Below are 22,943 nucleotides of genomic sequence, written 5' to 3'. Positions count from 1 at the left end.
GCAGAGCTGTTTACTCATACTATAGCCTGGGAATCAGAGGTCGACTCCAGCGCTTCTGTGAATCCAGACGAGGAAATGATCTGCACTGATGCCCAGAATCTTTATGAGTCGGATCCAGGACCAGACGCAGAAGGTTCTGACCATAATGTAGACCCTCATTCCCAAACTGTAACTCCTGTTGGTGGAGACAATGAGGAAGACGATGATAAGACTCAAATACCTGATTGGAGCGACAACTTTAGTTTTTTGTCAGGGCAGGAACAGGTTGGCTCTGAGGACGACGGGTGTGATAACGCACAGGGTGATGATGATGAGGTCGGAGATCCCACTTACTGTCAACCCACAGTCAGCCAAGAGATGAGGTCAGCAGAGGAGGTGGAGGAAGATGCTAGTGACGACGAGGTCAGGTTGCGCCTTCCTGGACAGAGACGTAGTACTGGAAGCACGTCAACAACTGCATCCTCAAACACAACTCTGCCTCTCACCACAAGTCGTGGTGGCTCTTCAGGTTGCATGGGTGCTAAGCCTTGCATAGCCTGGGCATTTTTTCAGATCGATAAAGATGACCCAACTCGTGTTATCTGTAACATTTGTCAGCAAAAGCTAAGTAGAGGCCAAAAAATACATAGTTTGAGTACTTCATGCATGAACCGCGGCACATGGACATGAAGCATAAGTTGCAGTGGGAAGCTCAGTGTGCTACAATGCGGCCTAGCCGGCCGGGCCAATCACCGTCTGCCATATCTTGTGCATCCGCGGCCTCTTCATCCTCTGTGACTGGGGGGACAGCAGTCACACCTGTTTTGGGGCGCAGACCTGCCACCTCTTTACCCGCAACAGCCAGCGTGATTGGCAGGTCATCATTTTCTTTGGAGGTGGTAACACCAGCTGGTGTTGAGCGCTGTCCGACATCGATAGCACCACCTTTGGATCAAGGCAACCTAACATGTCCGCCTGCATCTTCCTCACAGACCGGCAGTTTGCCGGGGACACCCTTATCAACCCCGTCTAAGCACAATAGCCAGCCCTCGGTCCCTCAGATGTGGACAAGTAAAAGACCATTTCCTCCTAGCCATGAGAAAGCTAAGAGGTTGAATTTCACCATCTGCAAGCTCTTGGCTACAGAAATGCTGCCTTTCCGCCTGGTGGACACAGAGGATTTTCGAGACCTTATGTCCGTCGCAGTGCCCCAGTACCAGATGCCCAGTCGGCACTACTTCTCAAAGAAAGGTGTGCCTGCGCTCCACCAGCATGTCGCACACAACATCACCGCTTCTTTGAGAAACTCTGTGTGTGACAGGGTGCATTTCACCACAGACACTTGGACGAGTAGGCATGGACAGGGGCGTTACATGTCGCTGACTGGGCACTGGGTAACTATGGTGACAGCAGGACAAGGGGCTGCTGTCCAAGTCTTGCCGTCCCCACGAGTTGTGCGTCAATCCTCTTTATGTCAAAGTTCCTCCACTGCTTCTGCCTCCTCGACCTCCTCTCGGTCTTCCACCTGCACCCAAAGCCTGTCTGGTCATGCCACAAGCTTTCTAACTGCGCAGAAGGGATCCTGCACACCTCCTTACTATGCTGGCAGTAGGGCTCAACGTCATCAGGCGGTTTTTACATTGAAATGTCTGGGAAATGTGAGTCACACAGCTGAGGAGTTGTGGTCAGCTCTGGAGAACCAATTTCATGAATGGTTGTCTCCACTGGACCTGAAACCAGGGAAGGCCGTGTGCGACAATGCTGCAAACCTGGGTGCGGCCCTTCGCCGGGGCAATGTCACAAACGTGCCTTGTATGGCTCACGTGTTGAACCTGGTTGTCCAGCAATTTTTAGCCCACTATCCCAGACTAGATGGCCTTCTGCAGAGGGCACGGTCGCTGTGTGCTCACTTCCGCCGTTCGCATCCCGCAGCTCAGCGACTTACATCTCTACAGAAGTCGTTGGGCCTGCCACTTCACCGGCTAAAATGCAATGTGCCTACCCGGTGGAATTCAACTCTGCACATGTTGCAGCGACTGTGGCAGCACCGACAAGCCCTGGTGCAATACGTTCTGACGAATAGCCTGGGCCAACGAGATTCAGAGGTGGGGCAAATCACGCTGGAGGTGTGGTCTCAGATCAGGAACCTATGCACCCTTCTGCACAGTTTTGAAATGGCGACGAAGATGTTTAGTGCTGACGATGCCATTATCAGCATGACTATTCCGGTGATTTACATGCTGGAGCACATGTTAAACAGAATTCGGAGTCAGGTGGTGGCACAAGAGGAGGTGGAGGAAGTAGAGGAGGAGGAGTTGTATGCGGAAGGGCTAACATCTGCAAGGTCCAGACGGTCGGCAGCACCAAGGCGGCAGGCATGTGAGGGTGGGGGAGATGGTTTTACCAGGGCGCATGGTAGCAGCCAAACTAGTGAGGAAGGTGCAGGAGCCCAGGAAGAAGTGGAGGACGAACTGATGGAAGACTCATCAGATGAGGGAGACCTTGATCACATTTCTGTTGTGCGAGGTTGGGGGGAGAGGACAGAGGAAGGAAGCATGATTGTTACCTCACCACCAACACAACAGGGACTTGGTGCTCCTGGATGCGCAACACACATGAGTGCCTTCTTGCTGCACTACCTGCAACATGACCCTCGAATTGTGAGAATTAGAAATAATCCTGACTACTGGGTTGCCACACTGTTAGATCCCCGGTACAAAAGTAAATTTGCAGAAATTATTCCTGCCATAGAAAGGGATGCACGCATGCAGGAGTATCAGCAGAGACTGTTGCAGAATCTTACATGTGCTTTTCCACAAAATACCAGTGGTGCACGTAGTGAATCTCACAGTTCCAACTTGCCAACCGTGGGACCGTCAAGTGTTCAGCACTCAAACCGTAACAGAACCACAGTATCTGCTGGTAACATCAATTTTGCGGAATCATTTCACCACTTTTTTAGCCCATCCTTTGCAAGGCCACAGGAGACAAGAAGTCTGACACATAGTCAACGCCTAGAGACGATGGTACAGGAGTATCTCCAAGTAAACATTGAAGCCACGACTGTGTCACTGGACCCTTGCTCTTTTTGGGCTTCCAATCTGGATAAATGGCCGGAGCTAGCCACTTACGCCTTGGAGATCTTGTCATGCCCCGCAGCCAGCGTTCTGTCTGAACGTGTGTTCAGCGCTGCTGGTGGTGTGCTGACAGATAAGTGCACGCGGCTCTCCACTGATAATGTAGACAGACTCACGTTCATAAAGATGAACAAATCATGGATCCGAAACGACTTTTCTACCCCTGTGTCATCCTGGGGAGAGTAAAAGCTTGATGATTGGTTAAAATCACCCTACCAACCGTTTTAAGCTTTCAAATTACTAATCATGTTTATCTGTATCTTGACTGGAAAATAATTTGGGCTTTGTAGCAGTGTGCAGCACTGATCCTATTAGGCCATCTATAATAAGCTTCACCAGATTTAAAATTAAAAATAATTTTTAGCTGCATCTAGCCCGGAAAATAATTTTGGGGCTCCGAGATGCGCAAGACACATAAGTGCCTTCTTGCTGCACTACCTGCAGCATGACCCTCATATTGTCAGAATTCGAAGTAATCATGACTACTGGGTTGCCACACTCTTAGATCCCCCAAACTTTTCGATCAACCTTTTCATTTTAATAAAGACCAAAAAAATGGTCATTTTTGAAATTATAAGCATTAGCAGGTTGTTAGAAACTGAAATCAAACAGTTTTCAACTCAAAACTTTATTCTAGGTGATGTTACATTTTCACATAGGACCCCTTGTTCGAAAGGAGCTTCTGAACTCTCTCGTCCATTGAATTTGTCAGGTTTTGGATGGTTTCTGCTTCAATTGTTTTGCATGAGGACAGAATACCCTCCCAGAGCTGTTGCTTAGATGTGAACTGCCTCCCGCCATCATAGACACTCCTTTTAATGATGCTCCAAAGGTTCTGAATGGGGTAGAGGTCAGGGGAGCATGGGGGTCACACCATAAGTTTGTCCCCTTTTATGCCAGAGATGCAGATGTTTTATGTGCAGCATGAGATGGTGCATTATCATGCAGAAAAATGATCTTGCTGTGAAATACACGGTTCTTCTTCTTGAACCATGGCAGGAAGTGCTGTTTGAGAAAATCCACATACATTATGGAGTTCATCTTTAGCGCCTTCAGGGATCCTAAAGGGGCCGACAATCTCTCTCCCCATGATTCCAGCCCAAAACATTACTCCACCTCCTCCTTGTTGGCGCTGTAGCCGTGTTTGCGTGGGGTGTCCATCAACCAGCCATCCTCCACTCCATTCATCTGGACCATCGAGCGCTGCACGGCACTCATCCGTGAACAAAACAGTTTTGAAATCAGTCTTCATGTAATGTTTGGCCCACTGGAGCCGTTTCTGCTTGTGTGAAGTGGATAGAGGAGGTCGACAGGATGGCATATGCACAGCTGCAAACCTCTGAAGGACCCTGCATCTTGTTGTTCGGGGGACGTTGGAGGCACAAGCAGCTTCAAAAACTTGTCTGCTGCTATGACAAGGCTTTTTTGCCGCTGCTGTTTCAACCTGACGTAATTGCCTGTAGGAAAGAGTCCTCAATTTGCCCTTATCAGCACGCACACGTGTGTACTGTGAATCAGCTACATACTTCTTGATTGCCAAGACACTTCATCCTGATCATCGCACAATGTTGATTGTAGTCATGCCTTGACCTAAACACTCCACAATTTGTTGCTTCTCAGCAGCCGACACATCCTTTTTCTTTCCCATTTTGGCAGAAAATGTAGGCTGCTTAATAATGTGAGAGAGCCTTCTTAAGTAGTCTTGCCTTTCATTGGACACACCTGCCAAACACAGGTGTCTGCAATTGCTTACAGTGATATAAAGAGCCCTGACACACATCACCATCAATGAGTTTAACTGACAAACAAACAAATTCTTCCCTTATCACTCCTAAACACTTTTTGCATAATAATTTGGAACGCGGTGTACATGTGCTTTTCCACAAAACACCAGTGGTTCACGTAGTGAATCTTACAGTTCTAACTTGCCAACCGTGGTCTGTATGGAATTGTTCAATAAAGGGCCCAAAATTAAGATAACATAGATGGGAGAGGTCTCTATGAATAGGAATTCCTAAGTATTTGATACCCTGTGAGGGCCAGGCAAAGGGAAAGTTGGACTGGATGGAATCCTATATGGATTTAGGGAGGGAGACATCGAGGGCCTCAGACTTCGCTGCATTGATTTTAAAATTTTACCATGTAACAAAGTGATCTATTTCAGCCATAACAGCATGGATGGATATATGTGATTGAGTGATATATACTAGGACATCATCAGCAAATAGAGAGCACTTGTACTCGGTGCCTCCCACCTCAATCCACCTAATATTGGGGTTATGGCGAATTGATGAGAGCAGGTGCTCCGTCACTAGGATGTATAAGAGAGGGGACAGAGGACATCCCTGCCTTGTCCCATTGGTGATTGAGAAAGGTGATGAAAATGTTCTGACGCACCCCCTGGGCCTTGGGACACCCGGAGCCGGACACTTTTTGGTGGATGCTGGTGGTTGTAGTCTTCGTGGCGGCGATCCGATTCCGTGGCTCAGGGCGGTCAAACCAGTGGCGGAACTATTTATGTGGTTTTGATGTTTAAATGTCCGACTACGCCACCCGTGGATTGCGGTCAGAGTGAACCGCCGCTACAGGGCAGACCGCTAAGGCTGGTGTTGTGGGTGCAGCAGAGCGTAGCATAACTCCCCACGGGAGGAGTATAGCCTCAGGGCAGTGTATGCGGAGGATGGGGGTGATGGTGCAGGGCAGCAGCAGTAACGACACGGAGTCAGTGATGCAGTTCAGGGCCTTTACTCACAGTTCTTATTATCCAGACCACGTCTGCATTTAACGGCTGCCCACGTCGTACTGTGCTCACCAGGTGAGGGGCTCAGACAACTCCCAGATAACTTTGGAGCGCTTCACAGGACCCCCTTTGTGTGTCCTTTGTCTGGCCTTTCTTACCAACACTTCTGTCCGGCTGCCTCGGGCCTCCTCTTGGTAAACTTGGCGCCAGTTTCCCTGACCCTATGTGGTGCCTTCCTAGCGGGTGGAGCAAGGGGCTGCGCCACATAAAATGTCAGAGCCTCCGGTTTCTAGCTGAGGGTCGTTTCCTGCCTCCACTAGTTCGGGGACCGGTCTCCCCCTTTGGCCTGACCCCTCCACGCAGGTGGATTCGGGCGTGCGGTGGCGACTCGCCCGTCCGCACCCCTGGGATCCCTTCATTCCTCGTTCCTGGAGCCTTCTCCGCTCCTCTTCCTTCCTTCTCCCTCTTGCAGGCCTGGGCCTCTGTTACTAGGCCCGCCTCCGGAGCAGAGCTCATGCAGAGCCCCTGCTCCCTGCCACTTCTGCTCAGACTTCTCTGCACTGAACTAAGATGGTGCCCACCTTTTATACTCCCTTCTCAATGCACCCAGGAACTGCTTCCTCCCTGCTCCTGCACTGCAGGGTTCCCCTTCCTCAGTGTTCCCTCCCCCCACTCCAGCCAGGGACAGGGACTGTCGTGCCCATCTCAGGGGCATATTGGTCGCCCTGCCCCACGGCAATGTGGTGTAATGCATGCAGGTGTCGGGTCCTGATCCACACTCCATCCTTATCTGAGAGTGAGATATCACACCTCTGGGTGAGGTGCAATACGTCTGTAGCAACCGAGCCCTCGGTGCTACAGTTCCATTTATCTTCAGCCTAGGTGACGTATTGTGATACAGGGCCGTGATTTTGGCTATAAAAGGGTCCCCTAGACCCCTACCCCAAGCTTTTTAAGAGAATCATATATGGCGTGCCAGGAGACTCTATGGAATGCTTTCTCAGCATCCAACGAGATCTACTTACAAATTTTTAACTGCATCTAGCCCAGGAAATACTTTGTGCCTAGTAGCAGTGTCTGCTAGTCAGCGGATTATCCCGGCTGTTAAGCAAGCTACACCACCTGTAGTTTGGACACTTAATTTTTTCAAAGGAAATGCTTCGGGACCACGGGATACTTAGTGAAGAGCATCAGGAGGCACCCCAAGGCATAGGGGCTGGGACTGGCACTAGGATGCCTTGCGGTGGACAGCCGAGCTCGATCCTTATAAAAGCTTTTTAACTGCAGCAGCTTTAGTGGACGCTACTGGAGCTGGAATTACGCGGCTGCTGGCATGAGACTTGCCCTCCAATAGATCCTTGTAAATGGATTTAAAGTGTATTCATTCAAATTAGAGGGACAATTTAAATTAAAAAGCTTAGAGCTGCCTCCACCACAGGGGGGCTCTCTCGACCCACCAGCGGACAGGCACCAGTATTGGGAGAGGGGGGCTGGCCGTCAGGGTTCACCGCGGCTCTGGCACAAACCCGGCGACACGGAGGTGGCACGGGCAGGAGCGGACTGGCCGTCTCGGCTTCTCACTTTTTGGATTTTAGAAGGGCATGACATGCCTATATCTGTGTCTCCCCCTCCTTTTACTCCTCCACCTCTTTTCTTTTCGCATGACTATATGTACTTGTCACTTTTCCATGTGTTAGTTGTGTCTTCTGAGCAGTTTGTCAGCTTTTGGACACCTTTGAAGGTGTTTTCTATGTGTTTCTATGTGTTTTTGTTTGCCTGCCATTGGTTTTAACGGTGTTCGAAGGTGTTCGACGAACAGTTCGACGAACAGTTCGGCGAACACACGGGTGTTCGACGAACCGAACCGAACTCGAACACTACGGGGGTGGCTCAACACTAGTGGTTAGGTGGACTTTCCCAGTAACTGCGTTGCTGAGGGCACTTCTAATATGGTGGACACTAGAGATGAGCGGTGTTCGACTAGAACTGTTCGCCAATCTCAAATTCGAGCTGTTTTGGGCTGTGTTCGAGTTGTTCGACGAACCCGAACGATTTGCAAAAAATTCGGCTGTTCGAGGTTATGTTCGATAACTGTTCGTGCACCAAAAGCGTGTCCTGCATGTCTGGTGCTATTTAGAGCACCAATCATGCAGGGATTGTCTGCCACTCACTGTAATGCCACAGCCATGGTGGTTGTGGCATTACAGTGATTGCCCAAATCGATGGGAACAGTGCCAACAGTGAAACATGAAAAGCCGGCAATTCAGCAGCGGCATACACCGGTACCCGACAATTTAGAACCGAAAGAATAGAGCTTCACACATAGATTAGATAGATATAAACATGTCAGCCACATATATACGAAGTACAGTGAAAGTGCTGCTTACTGTACTTGTCATTTAGCGTAAAGGATTTATCAAAAAAAATAATAGTGTTTTCATGCACCGTCTCTTTAAAAAAGCCGGCCGGCAATTCAGCAGCGGTACCCGACAATTTAGAATAGAAGGAATAGAGAATCACACATAGATTAGATAGATAGAAACATGTCAGTCACATATATATGAAGTACAGTGAAAGTGCTGCTTACTGTACTTGTCATTTAGCGTAAAGGATTTATCAAAAAAAATAATAGTGTTTTCATGCACCGTCTCTTTAAAAAAGCCGGCCGGCAATTCAGCAGCGGTACCCGACAATTTAGAATAGAAGGAATAGAGAATCACACATAGATTAGATAGATAGAAACATGTCAGTCACATATATATGAAGTACAGTGACAGTGTTGATTACTGTACTTGTCATTTAGTGTAAAGGATTTATCCAAAAAAATAATAGTGTTTTCATGCACCGTCTCTTTAAGAAAGCCGGCCGGCAATTCAGCATCTGTACCCGACAATTTATAACAGACAGAATAGAGCTTCACACATAGATTAGATAGATAGAAACATGTCAGTCACATATATATGAAGTACAGTGACAGTGTTGGTTACTGTACTTGTCATTTAGTATTAAAATAAAGGATTTATTATTAAAAAAATTGGCGTGGGGTTCCCCTTAATTTTAGGCTCTAGCGGAGGTTAAGCAGACAGCTGGGGCAGATGTTTGAAGCCTGGGAAGGGGGTAATACTCACGGAGCTTCCCAGGCTACTAATATCAGCCCCCAGCTGAATACATAGCCTTTACTAGCTATTAAAATGGGGGACCCCCCAAAAAAAATGACGTGGGGTCCCCCCTAATTTAATAGCTAGCAAAGGCTAGGCAGACAGCTGGGGGCTGATATTAATAGCCCAGGAAGGGAGCCATGAATATTGGCCCCCTTCCAGGCTAGAAACACCAGCCGTCAGCCGCCCCAGAAATGGCGCATTCATAGGATGCGCCAATTCTGGCACCTAGCCTCGCTCTTCCACGCTGCCCTGGTGCGGTGGCAGGGGGTAATAGGGCTGGGGTTGATGTTAGCTTATAATGCCAGCTGACATCAAGCCCAGGTTAGTAATGGAGAGGCGTCTATAAGACACCCCCATTACTAACCCCATAGTCAAAGTTAAAAAAAACACAAACACCCAGAATAAAGTCCTTTAATTGAAATAAAGACACAATTCTTTATTGTTCTAAATTAAACCATACTTACCATCACGCCCATTCCAGCTGAAGCCAACGATCTCCTGTAATAAAAATAAAATAATAAAGCAACCTCATCCTTACCTTTCCATGGTTCCCACGACAGCTTCAGCTCTGCTACATCGAGATGACAGGCTGGACCGCAGCAGAACGCCGCCATCCAGCCTGTCATCCCGCAGACACTGAGAAGCGCAGGCTTGCTTGCGCTCTGCAGTGTCTGGCTGTGACGGCATAAAGATGAGACGAGTTCATGTCCAATGAACTCGGCGCACCTCATGCACGTCACTTACAGCGTGGGAGAATTCTCACGCTGAAGCGCTGAGTGCAGGAGAATTTTCCCACGCTGTCAGTGAGGTGCATGAGGTGAGCTGAGTTCATTGGACATGAGCTCACCTCATGCACGTCACTGACAGCGTGGGACAATTCTCCTGCACTCAGCACTTCAGCGTGAGAATTTTCCCACGCTGTCAGTGACGTGCATGAGGTGAGCTGAGTTCATTGGACATGAACTCGGCTCATCTGGATGCCGTCACAGCGAGACACTGAGGAGCGCAAGCATGCCTGCTCTTCTCAGTGTCTGCGGCATGACAGGCTGGATGGCAGCGTTCTGCTGCGGTCCAGCCTGTGATCTCGATGTAGCAGAGCTGAAGCTGTCGTGGGAACCATGGAAAGGTAAGGATGAGGTTGGTTTATTATTTTTCTTTTATTGCAGGAGATCGTTGGCTTCAGCTGGAATGGGCGTGATGGTAAGTATAGTTTAATTTAGAACAATAAAGAATTGTGTGTTTATTTCAATTAAAGGACTTTATTCTGGGTGTTGTGTTTTTTCTAAATACTTTACTAGAAATTCATGGCGGTCATGTCTAATACTGGCGTGACCCCATGAATTTTGGGCTTGGGGCCAGCTGATAATACCAAGCTTGCCCTAACACCTTTATTACCCAGTGAGCCACCGCACCAGGGCCCTGGATGAGTTGGGTACAGCGCCAGAAGATGGCGCTTCTATGAACGCGCCATTTTCCGGGGTGGCTGCGGACTGCAATTTGCAGCGGGGGTGGCCCAGAAAGCTTGGGCCTCCCTGCGCTGCAGATTCCAGCCCCCAGCTGCCTAGTTGTACCTGGCTGGACACAAAAATAGGGCGAAGCCCCACGTATTTTTTTTTTAATTATTTCATGAAATTCATGAAATAATTAAGAAAAAAAGGCCTTCCCTATATTGTTGTGTCCGGCCAGGTACAAATAGTCAGCTGGTGGTTGGGGGCAGCCCGTTCCTGCCTGCTGTACCTGGCTGGACACAAATATAGTGCGAAGCCCCACTTCAATTTTTTTTAATTATTTCATGAAATTCATGAAATAATTAAGAAAAAAAGGCCTTCCCTATATTGTTGTGTCCGGCCAGGTACAAATAGGCAGCTGGTGGTTGGGGGCAGCCCATTCCTGCCTGCTGTACCTGGCTGGACACAAATATAGTGCGAAGCCCCACTTCAATTTTTTTAAATTATTTCAGGAAATTCATGAAATAATTAAAAAAAAATTGACGTGGGGCTTCGCACTATATTTGTGTCCAGTCAGGTGCAGCAGGCAGGAACGGGCTGCCCCCAACCACCAGCTGCCTATTTGTACCTGGCCGGACACAACAATATAGGGAAGCCCTTTTTTTCTTAATTATTTCATGAAATAATTTAAAGAAAATTGACGTGGGGCTTCGCCCTGTTTTTGTGTCCAGCCAGGTACAACTATGCAGCTGGGGGCTGGAATCCGCAGCGCAGGGAGGCCCACGCTTTCTGGGCCACCCCCGCTGCAAATTGCAGTCCGCAGCCACCCCGGAAAATGGCGCGTTCATAGAAGCGCCATCTTCTGGCGCTGTACCCAACTCATCCAGGGCCCTGATGCGGTGGCTCACTGGGTAATAAAGGGGTTAGGGCCAGCTTGGCATTATCAGCTGGCCCTAAGCCCAAAATTCATGGGGTCACGCCAATATTAGACATGACCACCATGAATTTCTAGTAAAGTATTTAAAAAAAACACAACACCCAGAAAAAAGTCCTTTAATTGAAATAAACACACAATTCTTTATTGTTCTAAATTAAACCATACTTACCGTCACGCCCATTCCAGCTGAAGCCAACGATCTCCTGAAATAAAAGAAAAATAATAAAGCAACATCATCCTTACCTTTCCGTGGTTCCCATGACAGCTTCAGCTCTGCTACATCGAGATGACAGGCTGGACCGCAGCAGAACGCTGCCATCCAGCCTGTCATCCCGCAGACACTGAGAAGCGCAGGCTTGCTTGCGCTCCACAGTGTCTCTCTGTGAGGGCATCCAGATGAGCCGAGTTAATGTCCAATGAACTCGGCTCACCTCATGCACGTCACTGACAGCGTGGGAAAATTCTCCTGCACTCAGCGCTTCAGCGTGGGAGAATTCTCACGCTGAAGCGCTGAGTGCAGGAGAATTCTCCCACGCTGTCAGTGACGTGCAGGAGGTGAGCTGAGTTCATTGGACATGAGCTCACCTTATGCACGTCACTGACAGCGTGGGAAAATTCTCCTGCACTCAGCGCTTCAGCGTGGGAGAATTCTCACGCTGAAGCGCTGAGTGCAGGAGAATTCTCCCACGCTGTCAGTGACGTGCAGGAGGTGAGCTGAGTTCATTGGACATGAGCTCACCTTATGCACGTCACTGACAGCGTGGGAGAATTCTCCTGCACTCAGCGCTTCAGCGTGAGAATTTTCCCACGCTGTCAGTGACGTGCATGAGGTGCGCCGAGTTCATTGGACATGAACTCGTCTCATCTTTATGCCGTCACAGCCAGACACTGCAGAGCGCAAGCAAGCCTGCGCTTCTCAGTGTCTGCGGGATGACAGGCTGGATGGCGGCGTTCTGCTGCGGTCCAGCCTGTCATCTCGATGTAGCAGAGCTGAAGCTGTCGTGGGAACCATGGAAAGGTAAGGATGATGTTGCTTTATTATTTTTCTTTTATTGCAGGAGATCGTTGGCTTCAGCTGGAATGGGCGTGATGGTAAGTATGGTTTAATTTAGAACAATAAAGGATTGTGTCTTTATTTCAATTAAAGGACTTTATTCTGGGTGTTTGTGTTTTCTTTTAACTTTGACTATGGGGTTAGTAATGGGGGTGTCTTATAGACGCCTCTCCATTACTAACCTGGGCTTGATGTCAGCTGGCATTATAAGCTGACATCAACCCCAGCCCTATTACCCCCTGCCACCGCACCAGGGCAGCGTGGAAGAGCGAGGCTAAGTGCCAGAATTGGCGCATCCTATGAATGCACCATTTCTGGGGCGGCTGACGGCTGGTGTTTCTAGCCTGGGAGGGGGCCAATATTCATGGCACCCTTCCTGGGCTATTAATATCAGCCCCCAGCTGTCTGCCTAGCCTTTGCTAGCTATTAAATTAGGGGGGACCCCACGTCATTTTTTTGGGGGGGTCCCCCATTTTAATAGCTAGTAAAGGCTATGTATTCAGCTGGGGGCTCATATTAGTAGCCTGGGAAGCTCCGTGGGTATTACCCCCTTCCCAGGCTTCAAACATCTGCCCCAGCTGTCTGCTTAACCTCCGCTAGAGACTAAAATTAAGGGGAACCCCACGCCAATTTTTTTTAATAATAAATCCTTTATTTTAATACTAAATGACAAGTACAGTAACCAACACTATCACTGTACTTCATATATATGTGACTGACATGTTTCTATCTATCTAATCTATGTGTGAAGCTCTATTCTGTCTGTTATAAATTGTCGGGTACAGATGCTGAATTGCCGGCCGGCTTTTTTAAAGAGACGGTGCATGAAAACACTATTACTTTTTTAAATAAATCCTTTACACTAAATGACAAGTACAGTAAGCAACATTGTCACTGTACTTCATATATATGTGACTGACATGTTTCTATCTATCTAATCTATGTGTGAAGCTCTATTCTGTCTGTTATAAATTGTCGGATACCGCTGCTGAATTGCCGGCCGGCTTTTTTAAAGAGACAGTGCATGAAAACACTATTATATTTTTTAATAAATCCTTTACACTAAATGACAAGTACAGTAAGCAACACTGTCACTGTACTTCATATATATGTGACTGACATGTTTCTATCTATCTAATCTATGTGTGAGGCTCTATTCCTTTTTGTCTAAATTGTCGGGTACCGGTGTATGCCGCTGCTGAATTGCCGGCCGGCTTTTTTAAAGAAAGCGTCTTCTGAGCAGTTTGTCAGCTTTTGGACACCTTTGAAGGTGTTTTCTATGTGTTTCTATGTGTTTTTGTTTGCCTGCCATTGGTTTTAACGGTGTTCGACGGTGTTCTAAGGTGTTCGACGAACAGTTCGACGAACAGTTCCTCGAACATCCCGGTGTTCGACGAACCGAACCGAACCCGAACACTACGGGGGTGGCTCAACACTAGTGGACACGTGCTCGTGTAATGCGAGAACGGCACACCGGGAGAAATAGAGGTGGCTGGGGACCGAGGGACGGCCGCCGCCATCAGGTTGCGGAAAGCTTCCATCTCCACGAGCCTAAAAGGCAACATTTCGAGTGCAAGAATTCGCAAAATGTGTGAATTTAGTAGTGTGGCCTGTGGGGCCTTAGCTGCGTGTTTGCGCTTGCTTTCCAAGGACTGGGTAGGGACAACTGAATGCTGTGCTGGGACAAGGACGTGCTTGCTGATGGTGCTACTTGAGAGTGTGCAACGACAGGTGCAGGGCGGGAGGCATCTTGGCATGTGCCATGCACAGGAGATTGGCGTGCATGCACAACAGTGGAACAAGCAGTGGTGTCACCAACAGACACTGTTGCTGGACCCTGAGGTTTGGCCAACTTAGTCGAGTGCTTTGCTGCCATGTGTCTGATCATGATGGTGGTGGTCAGACTGGTAGTTTTGCTACCCCTGCTGATGTTAGCATGGCAGGTGGTGCAAATGGCCTTTTTGGGGTTATCTGCAGAGTCTTTAAAAAATAACCAGACTCGGAAACACCTAACAGTTGTACTGGCAACTTTCGTCATGTTGGTGTTACGAGGAACGCTTTCCCGCTTTGTGTCTGCGGCCACCACTCTGTTTTTTCCTGCCTGTTGTGGTGCTACGACTCCCTCCCCCTGTGTGCTGATGTCCTTGCTCTGTATGTCCACTTGCCAGGTTGGATCAGTTACTATATCATCCACCACCTCGTCTTCCAGTTCCGCACCTTGGTCCTCCTAACTTTCTGGCAATTGTGTCTCATCAACATCATCCACCTCTTGCGACAGTAATTGCACTTTACCACTGTCGCCTTCGTGTGACCGTGGCTGCTCCAATATTTGGGCATCACTACACGCATTCTCCTCTTGACTCGCTTGAAGCTAGCCGAGCAAGAGGCCCGAATCTACAAATTGAAAAGTGAACAGCTCTTCTGAGTATTCAAGTGTGGGATCAGTTGTTTCCGGGTACTCGGCATGGTGGGAGAAAGGAAGATCAGGGTGAGGAATATGCGGTCCAGTCCTACTGAAGATAAGGTGGAGGTGGTGGTGGCCAAGTGACTGGAAGCATTATCTGCTATCCAACCGATAACCTTTTCACACTTCTCTGTGTCAAATAGTGGTGCTCTGCTGTTCCCTAGTAATTGGGACAGGAAGGTCGAGTGAGAAGATATGGGTGTTTTGTTGTGGCACAATTTCACCTTAACCACGGCCACGTCCTTGGCCTCTGCATGCACCATCACTATCACGTCCACTTCTCCATCCCTTGCCATGCACCTTGCCCATCTTAAATGGAGGACAGTATTTTCCACGTTCACGAGAAATGTTTGATTTTAGAACTCAGTTATATGTGTTACGTCTGACAGAGAACCACAATTTTAAATAGCAGGCCTGTAATTTACTAATAATATTCTACAGGGAGATCCAGTGTGAATAGCTTCACCGACACATTGCAAAGGAATGAAAATGGAAGAAATGTATGATTTTTGAAGTCTTTTTGGTGATATGTCTGACAGAGAGCCACGGCTTTAAATTGTAGGCCTGTAATTTACTAATATTATTGTGCACGGAGACCTAGTGTGAATAGAGTCACCGACACACTGCAATCGAATGAAAATGGAAGAAATGTATGATTTTAGAAGTCTTTTCGGTGATATGTCTGACAGAGAACCACAGCTTTAAATTATAGTTCTGTAATTTACTAATATTATGCTACACGGAGACCTAGTGTGAATAGCTTCACCGACACACTGCAACGGAATGAAAATGGAAGAAATGTATGATTTTAGAAGTCTTTTCAGTGGTACATCTGACAGAGAACCACAGCTTTAAATTGTAGGCCTGTAATTTACAAATATTATTTTACACGGAGACCTAGTGTGAATAGCTTCACTGACACACAGCAACAGAATGGAAAAGGAGGCCAATATTTTCCACGTTCAGTTCAAATTTCTGGATTTTTATTGCTGTAATATGGAACAGATCTGCCTTTATTCTGCAGTGAGCCGAAAAATGGTGTACTCTGGATTTCTTTTTAAGCAAATAACCAGGATTAAAATAAAAAAAAATGCCCTGGCCCTTGATCTCTTGTGCTGTATTATACACTGCAGTCTGCCAAATACACTGCCTGCCTGCCTAGCACTGATTATATGCAGCTGGATTAGTCGTCAGAAGGACTGTTAGTTCAGATGGATATACAGTAGATATATGTTGTGGAACAACTATGAACAAGCAAATCTCTCCCTGATGCAGCAACAGCTCTCCCTACTCTGTCTGATTCCGGGGTAGACTGTGACGAGAATGGCGGCACCTGCTCTTATATACACCTGATGACGCTGTGTGGCTAGCCAATCACTGTAATGCCCACAACCAACATGGATACGGCATTACAGTGCGTGGCAAGCAATCCCTGCATGTTCATTGGCTCTCTAAAGAGCGCCAAACATGCAGGGAGGGGACCCGAGTTCCCACCCAAGCAACCCAGAAATACTCGCTGAGCTCGTAGAGCACGTTGATGCTCAGGCGAGTATCAAGCAGTGGCGAGCGTGCTCGCTCATCTCTAGTAATCACTTTTAACTGTTGTTTGAAAGCATATCTGACCCTATTACAGTAGTGAATAATAATGTCCTGGTGTGTCTTTCTTTCCCTAGAGGAGTTTTGGAATATTTAGCATCCATGAGTAGGTACATATATAGTAAAAGAAAGGTGTGTTATATTGCATTGTGACACCAACAGAATGTAGCTTCAGCCCAGTGATACAGTAAAATATGTTATTTTATTTATATAGTGTCTTAAAAGGTAAAAAACCTTAGCCAATTTAGCATCTTTATTTTACTGCTGATTAGCCCTCCTCAGCTTATACCTTCTATTGTATCTCCTTCACATCACTTTCCAATGACTACTTTCCCCCATCCTCTCTAACCTGAAACTCTTTTGCTTAAGCCCAGCTCCTTCACTCCCTTTCCTGAGCATTGTTGTATTCATGTTTTGTCTGCAATATACTTGATATTCATGACCTATTCATTTTTCACAAGAAATCCTTTCCGGTTTTAACAGGAAGGCTCTTTGGAAGCGCACTCTGTCTGTATCTACTCTACCTTCAACTTCTATGTGGCCACTTCCATTTTTGACCACTTTACCAACTGGCTTATTCTCTTAGACTCTGCCAACATATTCATCATGCACTTGCACTTCACCCTTCCCTTGCTCTTGACCCTATCCCTTCACACCTCTTTCTCAACTGTACTACGGTGCTTATCTCAACCCTAACTCATCTTTTCAACTCTTCATTAACTGCTGGAATTTTCCCTTGCTCTTTCAAACCTCTTTCAAATATGTAACCTTAACATGTATCCTCAAAAAGCCAATTCTTGAACTGCCACCATCCAGCGATTGCCCCATATCACTACTCCCATTTGTCTAAAGTCTTCTTAAACACCATGTCAATCTTGAATTCTACTCCCAACTTTCATCTAACATACTTTTTTGACCAACTGCAATTTGGATTCCATACCCACTACTCTACTGAAACTGCCCTAATCAAAGTCACAAACAACCTATTAACAGACAAATACCTTCACTTCCTCTACCTGTCATCTGCCTATTACACAGTGCACGACTCCCTCCTTTTATAGATCCTCTCATCCTTTAGCATCACAGACCTAGCTCTTTCCAGTATCACCTCATACCTAACAGCACATTTATATTCTCACACTACCTCCTCATCCTGCCATTTCTATCTTGGTGTGCCTCAAGACTTTGTCATAGGACCCTTATTCTTCTCGACCTACTTCTTTGTCCTGGAACAAGGCTTAAAATCCCAAGTCTTCCAGTACCATTTATATGCAGACGATAATATCTCCCTGCCTCCAAAATCCCAAAGTGTCTATTAGCTATATTTTCCTTCTTTTCATCATGCTTTCAGAAACTCAATATAGACAAAATTGAATTTATTATCATTCCCCTAACTCACTCTACTACTTACCTAGACCTTTCACAGTTAAAGACTCGACACTTTTCCCAGTCTCACAAGCCCACTGCCTGGCGGTTACCTTTGAATGCGCTCTGTCCTTCAAACCTCAGATCTAAGCTCTTACCACTTTCTGCTACTGCCAAATGAAAAACATTTTTAAAATCCACACTTTCATAAATCCGAATTCAGAAAACATAGTAATACATGCCCTCATCATCTCGCAACTACACTACTGCAATATCCTACTCTGTGGCCTTGAATCTAAAAAATATCACACCCCTCCAATCTATCCTTAACCCTGCTTCCCGATTTCCTACCTACTCCATAGCCTGGAACTCACTATGACAGCACATCAGATTGACGCATTCATACACAACTGAAAACCATTAAACTGTTTTAACTTTCTGCCACCTCATTATCATTTGAGCTGCTCCAAACCCTTAACTTACTGTCTTCTTCCTCTATACTTTGTAAATTATAAGCCCATGAGAGCTGGTCCTCCCTCCCTCAATACCAGTTCTGTCATTATTAGTTTATGTATTTTGTACTTGCTTGCATTTTGTATTTTATGTATGTAAACCCTCATACCATGCATAACCCCAAAAATAATAAAAAAAATATTGTTAATGAGTAATCATCATAGCTAGAGCTATATTATAGGAGATTCTCATCTGGTCAAAAAATGCATCATACAGAGTGGAACTGGGTGACAGATAAAGTGTTTAAGGTACCACCAGCAATAGATTGGGCGGTCATTTTACATAGTGCCCACTGAGTTGCAGGTGAGATGGCTGAGTAGTGTCTCAAACAAAATAAAGTAAGGGATTATCCAAACAGTTGGTAGTCAGATTACCGGCACCTGGGAAAAAGCAGTACAGTCAGAGCTTTTACGAGGCGTCGGATGCTGAAGGCAGCTCTCATCATTGTTGCCTGGTCTCGCTGCGATCAGTGTGACCAGGCGACGTTGATGGGAGTTGGATTCAGCACCCGCTGTGTGTGTATATCGTCTATTAAATAAATTTTAAAAAAATGGCGTGTGGTGCCCCTTCCTTTTCATAACCAGTTGAGGTAAAGCTGACAGCTGGGGGCTGTTGTTAATATTCTGGGAAAGGAGCCAATAGCCATAAGTTTCCCAGGCTATTAATAACAGCTCACAGCTTTTTGCTTAGTGTTTACTGGTTAGTAAAAGGGATATTCCCCCCCAAAAATAACGTGGACGTAATGGCGATGGTGCGTGCAAAGGCCGAGGCCGTGGGCAAGAAGAAACTGTGCCTGCTGAAGGAGCACAATAAGCTCCTGTAACACGGGTACTTTAGATGCAGTGACAGAGAAACACAGAGCAGCCAATACGGGGTTAATAAACAGTGGAGGTTTATGATAACAGGGTCAATCTCCACACAGGGAGTAACACAGGAAAATATGGGGCAAAAACAAGGGAAAAGCAGGTAAAAGTCTATCACTGACAGTTCACAGTTTAGCTAGATGTAGCAGAGTCGAACCGGTTGTAATCGACAGTTTTTTACACTTAGCTGACTCTTGTCCTCCACAAGGCAGTTGCCAGCTGAAGCCGGTGTTGATTTCTTCAGGCTTCCCTGCCCAAAAAATGCTCCGTCTTCTGGCGGAAGCAGGCGGTCTCTGGTTTTACCCGCTGAGCCCCTAGTCCATAACACGGCACCTCACGTGCTCAGCTCCACGGACCCTGCGTTTCTTCTCCCTACAGTCAGTGTGACTCCTCTGGTCCACTGCACTCGGATCCCTTGCTCCAAGTACTGTAGCCAGGAGCCTGGACCCTCTCACACTGCTCTGCTGAGCAGGACCCAGCTACGCTTTCCTGCGCAAACGTCCTCGTCTCTTCCTCTTCTACTAGCCACACCATGAGTTCCCCGGTCACCTGAGCTCCCAGCTCTCCCTCTGGACACGCCCCCAGCTTCCCAGTCACCTGACTCCTGTGCTTGCAGTCTGTCTTCCCCCTGCAACCAGAGGCACAGCCCCAGCAGTTCCGGATCCCTTGCTCTGAAAGTACTTACACCCCGGTCTTACCCCTTACACACCCACATCATGTTGACCTAGCTTCCTGTCCCACTTTCAAGGGGGCCACAGAATACCACTCTTGAAGCCAGACCAGTGTGAAAAGTTGTTGATTGGATAGCAGATAACCATGAGACTGGACCACATTATTATTATTATTATTATTATGCTATTTATTCCATGGTGCTTTACTAGTGAAAAAGTGGTATACAAAGCAAAAACAATTACAATATTGTTGAACAAAAACGTGATGGCGACTGGTACAAGAGGAGAGAGGATACTGCCCACGAGGGCTCACAGTCTAGAAGGGGTGGGTGAGGATACAGTAAGTGAGGGTAGAGCTGGTTTGCAGTGGTATGGTGGAGTGGTGGTTACTGCAGGTTGTAGGCTTGTCAGAAGAGGTAAGTCTTCAGGTTCCTTTTAAAGGTTTCCACGGTCGGCGAGAGCCTGATATGTTGTGGTAGAGAGTTCCAGAGTAGGGGGGATGCACAGGAGAAATCTTGTATGCGATTGTGGGAAGATGAGATAAGAGGGGAGTAGAGAAGGAGATCTTGTGAGGATTGGAGGTTGCATGCAGGTAAGTACTGGGAGACTAGGTCACAGATGTACGGAGGAGACAGGTTGTGGATGGCTTTGCATACCAAGGTTGGGCTTTTGAACTGGAGTGTCTGGGCTGAGCAATGGGGAGCTAGTGAAGGGATTGACAGAGAGGAAAGGCCGGGGAATACAGGGGGGACAGGTGGATTAGTCAGGCATAAGAGTTTGGGATAGATTGGAGGGATACAAGAGTGTTAGAAGAGAGGCCACAGAGCAGGAGGTTGCAGTAGTTGAGGCGGGAGATGGTGAGGGAATTCACAATTGTTTTCACAGATTCTTGTTTGAGGAATGTGCAGATTCGCGAGATTTTTTTTACTTGGTGTCAGCATATTCCTCACCCTGATCCTCCTTCCTCCCACCATGCCGAGTGCCCGAAGACATCTGATTCCACAATTGGACAGTGCAAAGAGCTGTTTTGTTCATATTTCCATTTATATATTCTGGCCTTTCGCTCGGTCCGCTTCAACCTAGGGCAACAGGAGAACGCATGTAGCAATGCCCAAATATTTCAGCAGCCATCTTCACATGAAGGAGACGGTGGGAAAGTGCAATTACTGTCGCAAAAGGTGGATGATGATGAGACACAATGGACAGAAAGTCAGGAGAACGACTAGGGTGCAGAAGTGTAAGATGAGGTAGTGGACAATAAAGTCACTGACCCAACCTGGTAAGGTGACATGCATATCGAGGACAGCAGCATAGAGCGGGAGGAAGACATAGCACCACAACAGGCGGGAAGAAGCAGTAGGGTGGCCACAGACACAAGGTGGGCAACTGTTCCCCAAAACACTAATACCAGGGAAGTTGCCAGTCCAACTGCTAGGTCTTTCCAAGTTTGGCTCTTTTTTAAAGAACCCAAAAAGACCATTTGCAACATCTGTCATGCCAGCATCAGCAGGGGCAGTAAAACTAGCTGCCTGACCACCACCAGCAGGTTTAGACACATGACAGCAAAGCACCCGACTAGTTTGGCTGAACGCCAGAGTCCAGAAACAGTGTCTGCGAGTGACACATCTGCCACTTCCCCTGTTGTACGTGCACGCCAAGCCTCCGTCCATGATGCAGGTGAAGATGCCTCCCACCCTGCACCTGTCATTTCACAATTGCAACCATCACCATCAGCAACCACGTCCATGTCCTTGTCTCAGCGCAGTGTTCAGTTGTCCCTACCCCAGTCCTTGGAACACAAGCGCAAATAGGCAGCCACCAACAGGCCACAATACTAAACTTCTGCATTTCTTGACTGCTTGCACTAGACATTTTGCCTTTTAGGCTTGTGGAGGCAGAAGCTTTCCACAACCTCATGGCGGCAGCTGTCCCTCGGTTCTCGGTCCCCAGCCACCACTATTTCTCCCAGTGTGTCGTCTCCGCATGGGTCCCAGAACATTACCCGTACCCTCACCAATGCAGTTACTGGGCAGGGCCACCTAACCACGGACATGTGGACAAGTGCTTGTGGTCAGGGACAGTACATCTCACTGACGGCACACTGGGTTAATATTGTAGAAACTGGGACCCAGTCGGACTCTGGCATGGAACATGTCCTCCTGATGCAGAGGCCCTGGGTCAATCAAGCTTCAACCCAATGTTCACAAGGGAGAAAGCAGCAGTGGTTGGTCTCCTAGACAATGAGCAAACTCCTTCATGATATTAGAGGCCACCATCTCCTTAGCTTGCTGGTTGTCACAAATAATTTGGAGATTCATGGAAGCTCTGGTTATGCTTTAATTTAAATGTAGTTTTTTCCTTTTGGTCAAGCAAGGGTTAATGTTAGTCTCTTGCTGGCAGCCTTTTGTTAACGGTCAGCTAATGTTAGTCGGCGCCACTCCCACCTCCCATTTAATAGCCACATGATTCATCAGCCGACCTCCAGTTATAGTTAATTCTATGCTGACCTCTTTGAAGAAGCCAGTCTCTGGAGAAGCTGTGGTGTTCATTGCTATTGCAGAGGTGAAGTTTTCTGTTAGAGAGATAAGCGTATAGGTACCGTCACACTTAGCGACGCTACAGCGATCCCGACATCACTATGTGGTCTCTGGTGAGATGTCAAACAGTCAGATCTTCCCAACGCCGCAGCAACGATACGGCGACCCGTAGTGACCTGTATAATGATGCACGCCTATGTGTCTCAGTTCTGAGTCGCCAACGAGGTCATTGGTAAGGTGTCAAACACACCAATGCATGCTACCCAGCGGGACCTCAATGGTCAAAAAATCGTCCAGGCCATTTTGACACGACCAGCGATCTCACAGCAGGGGCCTGGTCGCTGCTACGTGTCAAACGTGGCGAGATCGCTGCTGAGGTCTCTGTTGCATTTCAAAACTTGTGACTCAGCAGCGATTTCGCTTAGTGTGACAAGGGCTTATTTTATGTTGTTATCTTCCCATTGCTTGTCTTGCCTTC

Source organism: Phyllobates terribilis, unplaced genomic scaffold, assembly GCF_046119375.1.
Source record: "Phyllobates terribilis strain yellow unplaced genomic scaffold, ASM4611937v1 Scaffold_1__5_contigs__length_1240528914, whole genome shotgun sequence".
NCBI lineage: Eukaryota > Metazoa > Chordata > Amphibia > Anura > Dendrobatidae > Phyllobates > Phyllobates terribilis.
The sequence above is the reverse complement of the archived record's forward strand: the minus strand, read 5'-3'. Positions refer to the sequence as shown.